This window comes from Pteropus alecto, unplaced genomic scaffold (genome assembly GCF_000325575.1).
Source record: "Pteropus alecto unplaced genomic scaffold, ASM32557v1 scaffold28, whole genome shotgun sequence".
Classification (NCBI taxonomy): Eukaryota; Metazoa; Chordata; class Mammalia; order Chiroptera; family Pteropodidae; genus Pteropus; species Pteropus alecto.
This window is the reverse complement of record NW_006441063.1, coordinates 4,015,227-4,023,155: the sequence shown is the minus strand read 5'-3', so window position 1 is coordinate 4,023,155 and position 7,929 is coordinate 4,015,227. Positions and strand designations below refer to the sequence as shown.

Here is a 7,929-nt window from a genome sequence, read left to right as displayed (position 1 = left end):
TTTTTGCCACTCTTTTCTGGATATCTCCCAGTACAAGGAGATAAGGCTCAAACTTGATACTCTATAGACCTTCCCTAATCCCAGCATCTGTGCAGCTCTTAACAAAGTTATCCATATGCTTCCAATGGTTTCTAAGCCTTATTGATAATAACATAAAAAGTGATTCTACCATGCAACCAATGACATTATTAAAAAATTCATCTGTGAGGTTGATTTATAAATGATTTCAATTTTCCATCGTTAAGAACCATTAGATGAATTCTTTTTATTTTTCCTTTCTCATAAGGCTATTTATGGTCAGTGGCTAATAGATAAATTTAAGGTCATTTTGTTAACATTAACCAGCCACTAGTGACTTCATAAATAATCCTGATCGATGTGGACCATAAAATCAGATACTGCAAAGGACCTCATAGGGAGACTTGGTGTTGTGTAGTGTAGAGAGAAGAGTACGAACATAGAGAGTCAGAGGCCTAAATTCAAGTTCTACCCTTACTATCTTGATCAAATCCTAGAGCTCCCCCATACTTGTTTGTTCATATCTGAGGTGGGATTGCATTCTGCACTTCTGGCCTCAGGAAGTTGTGGTTGGCATAATGTAATACATATTAAGAGTATGTTGAGAAGTCTATAATGGAAGAGAGCAGTAGTATCTACTCATTGCTGTCACTACAGAGTAAGTACATCTTCATTGGTTCTGTCTTTTAACAGTTAAAATGAAATTACTTGATCAGCAGGGCTGGGACTAGGGTTGTGCAAATGACATGGAGTGCCTCATATGTTTTGTGCTCTAGGCACTTTGTTTGCCCCATCTTAATATAGGCCCTGGTAGGCAGCCCCAAGGGTTATTTGTTGAATCAGATTTTGCCTGTTTTCTCCAGAGCTTCCCTTGGAGATTGATTAGCCTCAGGGATTCTGATTCTTTCTCAACCTTCACAAAAGATACCAATCTCTGGTAGTTTAGAAATTTAAAGAAATGAATAGATTTTAAAAAATCTCATCAAAGTTTTGAGACTAATCCATGCCCTGTCCTAACCCCAAGTCAGTTAACAGAAGCTTCCAGAGTAACATTGTGGCTTGGTCTTCACCTAATCTCAAACTTCAGGTAGATTTGAAGAACATTCTGATTGTTGGATTTTATCATGGCCTAATGGAGAAGAAAGCTGCACTGAGACAGGGCAATACATTCCTTCTAGTTTCCTCTCTTCCTTTTCAGAATGATCATCAGGTTATTAGCCAGGAGATCATTAGGTGCTTATTTTAAAAGATGTCTCAGCAAATATTTGTTTAAATGATCAGGCAATTAATAGAGTCCTTGCTAAAGGACAGGACATGGTAATGTAATCTGTAAGATGGGCATGTTTGCAACCTAGAGATAAGGGAAGTGCTTCAAAGAATGCTACCTTTAAAAACATAGAGAAGCTTGTAAAGTGGTCAGCTGTTTGTGTTGACCACTTTAAAAGCATTTTTAACATCCTGAATTTCAAAGATTCTATCCTTTACTCTTCAAGTTTTACTTAGTTTGCCTGATTACACTTGTTAATTGCTGAGCTGACACTGTTAGTGGGGGAAAAAGATGCTACTGTGTGCTCATTTTTTTCTTTTCTGGCAGTGTACTAGTGAAGTTTTTACTGGCTTTGGCAAAGCTCTCACAAATATAGCTCAAGGTGTCATACGAAAGGATAGCAGAGGAAAATATTATAAAAACATGGCACTAGCATCAATTAAAGAGCCATGAAAACAAAGAACACAGCTGGAAACTCATGCAGTAGAGGTAAAAAATTTTAATTAAAATTGAGATGAATTTCTTTATTAGTATTCTTTGATATTAGATAAAATTATACATATGTGTTACATGAATCATTCTTATTTATGTAACGTGAAAAAATGTATGAACAAAGTCTTAAAAATGATGGGGGGTGGGATGAGAACAGACTTGTGTGTTTAATTTCTTATTAGGCCACCATCAGTGCCCATTGTATGTGGCATTGAAATCCCACTTACTACATATGAGCTCTGAGCTATGGCTTAGTATTTAGGAATCAAGAATATATAATTATTTTGATATTAACAAGTGTCTGTAGAGCACTTTGTAACTCACAGATAATTCTCCTACATTATTTTATTTGAGCTTTAAGACAACACTGTAATGTAAATAGAGATTATTATCTTCATTTTATATATTACAAAACTGAGGGTTGAGAGAAAGTCTTATCTAAAGTCCACAGCCTATAGAGAGCCAAAATACAAACTTAGGCCTACTTATGTCATATCTAGTTTTTATTTTCTTCCAATAAACCATATTCTGAATGCCCTAGTCATCTATAGTATATAAAAGACAATTAAAAACTTAGCTATCTATTGCTGTGATAGGTGTGGAAAAAATATTTTTTAAGATGTATGATGATGTTTATATATTTCACAGCATGGGGGACTAGACAGATAGGCAAAAAGAAATAGCTTAGTGTTCATCACCATTTATGGTAACAGCTAAAACATAGATGTATCAGATAGTGGAGTGTTTCAAATATCAAAATCCTCTGAGCAGTCGGAGGTCTATGGCTGTGAAGACAGCAGCACTGATTGGCAGTCACCAAGGTAGACAACAAGATACTTCAACTCAGAAGCTTGCTATACACAACCCACAATGGGAGGTATGGAAAGCAAGGATTCTAAGACACCACTTACCTGGCAAAAGTCACCCTTCTTGATTGATATGTTTTTATTTTTATGGTTTTTCTTAACACAATATAATATATCATGGAACACCAGAATAGTATGAGACAACAAGGGGAGATAATGTTACAAAAAAGAATAGCATGCATAAATAAAATTAAATATAAGATTTTAGTAGAGAATTAACATTTTCACAAAGAGAATGTGAGGATTTTGCAAATGTGTATGTATAGGCTCACAAAATACTACATATGTAATACTTGAGTTTTTATCTTTAATCATCTTTAAATGGAAATTAAAACTTTATTCTACCTTTTCATCTCTCTCTCCCCATCCCAGAAACTGGTATATTCATGACAAAATGACAAAAATTGCAGTAACCCACAGAAAAGCAATTTCTTGGGAGTTTTCTTGCTTACAACTTTTGGGGTTATTGTTTTTGTTACAATGTTCAAGTAGAATTTGATTTTTAAAACACTTGTTTTCCATCTGAATTTTTTTCTGTGTCAGAACACACTACTGCATGTTCTAAGTGCTATAGTAGCAATTTATGGTATTTACCAGCCTAATATGCAGTTATTGATGGTTAATTTCACTGTCTTTACCTTAAGAACAGAGCTTCTGGAAGAAATTCATCATGCTGTCTCAATAATAGCTAACCACATGATTCTCTTATTCCTTTTTTACAAAATAGGAATAATATTTAGCCACGATTCTTCAAAAGAATTGATTTTACTTTGTCATACAAGAAACAGTATGTAGAATAGCTGAATGCTAGCAAACAGGCAGGTCTTATTTGTGGAGAATAATTAAAAATACAAAGATACCTTAGGATTTTTTCTGTCTCTCCTCTTTCAGTATTTAGGCTTTGGAAATAACTTTTACCTAGCATAGAAGAAAATCCTAGGTCTATAAAATCTTAATCTGAAAAGTCAGTTTTCATCTTCATTAACCATACTTAATGTTATAGTATGCATGCACATATTGTCACACTATAAGAGAAACAGTGTCAGTGCTGCCAGGTACAGCCTTTGTTTTTTTATAAAAACACAGCAGCATATTTCCTTTGGGTCTCTGAATGTGCTGCCTTCTTTAGCCCAAAGAACTCGAACATGTCCCCCCAACTTATCAAGACTTTGTGGAAGGAAAGATGGTTTATAACTACCACAGTAAACCTCTAAGCTCTTTGATTCATTGACGAACTACTGCTCAGTTGAGGCCAATCCTAAACTTTAACTCTGAGCATAGAGCTCCATATTTTCAAGTGGGGAATGAATATTCACACTGACAAGCTTTGTAAAGTGACTACCTCATAATGTAGTGCCTAATTTTATTTGACAGCTCTGTGGTTTATAGTTCAAGTGCAGACACACGTTTAAAGGCAAGTCATTATTTCATTTTCTGGCCTATATTGAATCTGAAAGTCTCTTTATTACAGTAGCATATTCATGCTCTGCTGTTTAAGCAATGTCACCAATTTATTGTAAATCCTTATCTTCATTATTTTATAACAGTAATATAAATCTGCTTGACAACAGCCATTATTTTTTCCTGGCAAGTCTTTCTCACCAGAAAAAACAAACAAACAAACAAACAAACAAACAAACAAAAAACTGAGCTAACTCTTTAAGGGTTGGGCTACTTTCTTTTTTTTTTTAAACTCATAGTGCTTGATACTTTTTGTCTTTGATGCAATCCTCTCTGACTTTTACCTATAAGAACAAAATAACCTTTGGTACATAAGTTTAGAATGATTTCTTAACCTCATCACAATTGACATTTTTTTTTAATTGAGGCAAAATCCACATAACAGAATTGACCATGTTAAAATATACAATTCAGTGGCGTTTAGTGGCATTCACAATGTTGTACACCTGTCTAGTTCCAAAACATTTCATCACCTCCAGAGGAAACCCCGTACCCAGTTAGCAGTCAGTCACTATTCCTCCCTCTCCCCGGGCCCTGACAACCTTATAACTTGCTTTCTATCTCTATGCATTTATATATTCTGAATATTTCATTTAAATGGAATAATACAACATGCGTGTGACCTTTTGTGTCTGGCTTTATTCACTTAGAATACTATATATATTTTTTTAGGTTTATCTATGTTGTATAAGTACCTTATTCCATTTTATGGATGAAAAATACCCCATTGTATGATTATACCACATTTTGATTGTCCATTTATCAATTGGTGGACATTTGGGTTATTTCCGCCCTTTCACTATTGTAAATAGTGCTACTATGAATATCAATGGAGAAGTTTTTAATTGAATATGTTTTCGGTTCTTTGGTATATATACCTAGGAATGACTATTGACATTTTGGACCAGATAATTCTTTGTTATGGGGATTGTCCTGTGCATTGCAAGATGTTTAGTAGCATCTTTGACCTCCCGCCACTAGATGCCAGTGGCACCTACCCCGCCAAGTTGTGACAACCAAAAATGTATCCAGACACTGCCAAGTGTTCCCTGGGGTGCAAAATCGCCCAAGGTTGAGAATCACTGATTTAGAATAAAAGAAATCTTTAGAGATTAGCTGGAATTTACACATTATAATGTTTTCCATAGAAGTAATTTGAGTCTAAAAAAGAGCATTTTATGGTTCTGGAAACCAAGGTATAGTACTGGTCCTATAATCAAGCAGCTATGTCCTTGGGTGAGTCATATAACCTCTGGCCTTCAGTTTTCTTGTTAGAAAATGAAGGAATTGAAATGGATCAGTGGCTTCCAGTGTGCTCAGTGAAACCCCAGGTTTTCTAAAGGGGTCTTAGGAGCCATCATGAAGGAAAGAAGGAAACAAAGTGCTCTTGGTATGTAGCACCTCCTCTTCAGACAGAGCAAGCAAAAGTTTGAATTCTGCTATCATTTCTAGAGCAAATTCACATATAAACAACATTGATTTCACCAGTGAAAGGTCATTTCTGAAATCCATGTGCTAATTAACAAAGGCACTAATTTGTCAATGAGACTCCATTTCTTAAATCCATTAGGCTCTGCTCTTGTGGGCAGGAAAGAAAGCTGAATGCTATCTTTGAATGCCATCTGAACAGCCACCTCTGGAATGTAGCTTTTTGATTAAATATAGTATGCATTCTATCAGGGCAGTTATCTATTCCTAGAGTATAGATTACAGCTAACTATCACATAGATACTATCATACTGTTTATGCTGACAAGTTGTAAAGCATTTACTGTAACAGAGTTATGTATTTAAAACTTTATTTCATATTTGGTGAGTTCTATCTATCTGCTTTTTTTCTCATTAATTGGTTATTTTAGTTATAGTTATTTCCAGACAGAACTGCGATCAGTGTAGTTAAGGTCCATAAACTAAAAAGAAAGTTTTATGGTTGTAAGAACTGTAGACACTAAGACTAATGATATTCTTGCTGATATAATTGTGCCACTAGTGACAGGAGACGGGTACATCTTTGGAATTCTCCTATTTTTATGATTCCACCTGATTATGTGCTTAATTTTGTGCAAATTAGACCATATGCTAAGTTTATATTTGTTTGTTTCTTGTGGGTTAGGCATAGCCCCTACCTAGTCCATAAATATCATGTGTTAGAGTACCACGCATTTAAATCAATTTTTGTCATTACTAGTAACTTGATTGCTGTCATCTCCCATTTCATAAAGAATTCCTTTTGATAAGAAGGGATTGTAAGGAAATATAAATTGTAAGACTTCTTCAAAGAAAATTTGGCCTTTTATCTTCCTCTGTGGGAGAAACTGTTATGTCTCTGTATCTCATTATTTCTTATGAAGCATAAAATCATTAGACAAGAGATATCTGAATATATGATCCAAAATTTGGCTTTTAAGCAAACCATATTGAGTTAATAAGACTCATTCTGAGAGGAACATGTTTGTTTTGTTTTTAGAGAATATTTTTATAGATGTACATTACCTCTTTTGTCTTCTCTCTTATAGAAATCCATTTTTGGCATTTTTTCCACATTTATTCCCGGAAACCTTCCTGTTATCATTTGGCATTTCATTGCATACCTCCAGTAGCATAAAGATACACTTTTTTAAGAGTCTTAAGTAATGATTGTAACCACCACATTTCCTTAAGAAGCAGGTTCAGGATATTAAAGATATTAATAACAATTATTTCTTCTCAAACCCTGTGACTTCTCATTCTCACTAGCTCAATCCCGTAACTTCACATTATTTTTTTAAATATCTGAGTTTTTGAATGGATTTCAGCTTCGTAATTGCCATGAACACTTATGTTACATGCCATTCTAACTAAGCTTCAAGTTTGTGACAACCTGTTTGGGTACATGAATACCACCATACAACAAATTCTGAATAAGTCTACCTGCTATGAAAAAAATAATAATCTTTAATTTCCACAAATAGCTTGTAGTGGTGAAATACAATTGGGAAATAATCTGCTTTTTTCTAAGTAATAGGAAGATGATCCAAATAGCATATTTTTAGTTGTATAATTTTGGTTTTTAGTAAGTGAAATGTCACTTTGGAATGTGAGACTTTGTTTTTCCATGGAAAGTTCATTTCTATCAGTCTCTGATTTTTTTTTTTAAATAATACTTTTTAAATACCTACTTCAGCAGAAAAAAATCCTGAAGGCATTGTATGCATGTAAAACTGAGTAAATAATAGTATCAAAATGACTTAGAAGCAAGAAAACAAGGAATTATGAGTGTGACACTTCATAAGATTTTTCTAATATCAATCTGAGCACAGGATTGAGTGGAGAGGGTGCCTTGTTGATTTTCTCTTCTTGTTTATCTTTTGTTGTTGTTAGTTTGGGGGATGGTGGTTGCTTGGCTGGAAAATAATGTATTCATATCCCAAAAGGGTTTGAATACGATGCACTACTCCTACTAAACAAACAATTTTCCAATTATAAAACTCTTCACATTTATAACTGAAAGGACCTAGGAAATCATATACAACACCTTAGTTTCATAAAGTAGGACACGGGTAACAATAAATTAAGCAACAAATGTAGAATCATGCAGCCAATTTGGTGCCAGAGCTGGAACATATCCCAAAAGGGTTTGAATACGATGCACTACTCCTACTAAACAAACAATTTTCCAATTATAAAACTCTTCACATTTATAACTGAAAGGACCTAGGAAATCATATACAACACCTTAGTTTCATAAAGTAGGACACGGGTAACAATAAATTAAGCAACAAATGTAGAATCATGCAGCCAATTTGGTGCCAGAGCTGGAACAGGAATCTGCATATTCTGACTACAA

At 34.4% G+C, this 7,929-nt stretch overlaps 1 protein-coding gene across 4 annotated transcripts in view; it reads left to right on the top strand.

Annotated features, from left to right (window-relative positions):
- The window catches only part of PRRG1 (proline rich and Gla domain 1), an 87,322-nt gene that overhangs the window by 45,111 nt on the left and 34,282 nt on the right, over positions 1-7,929 (top strand). The window lies entirely within an intron of this gene.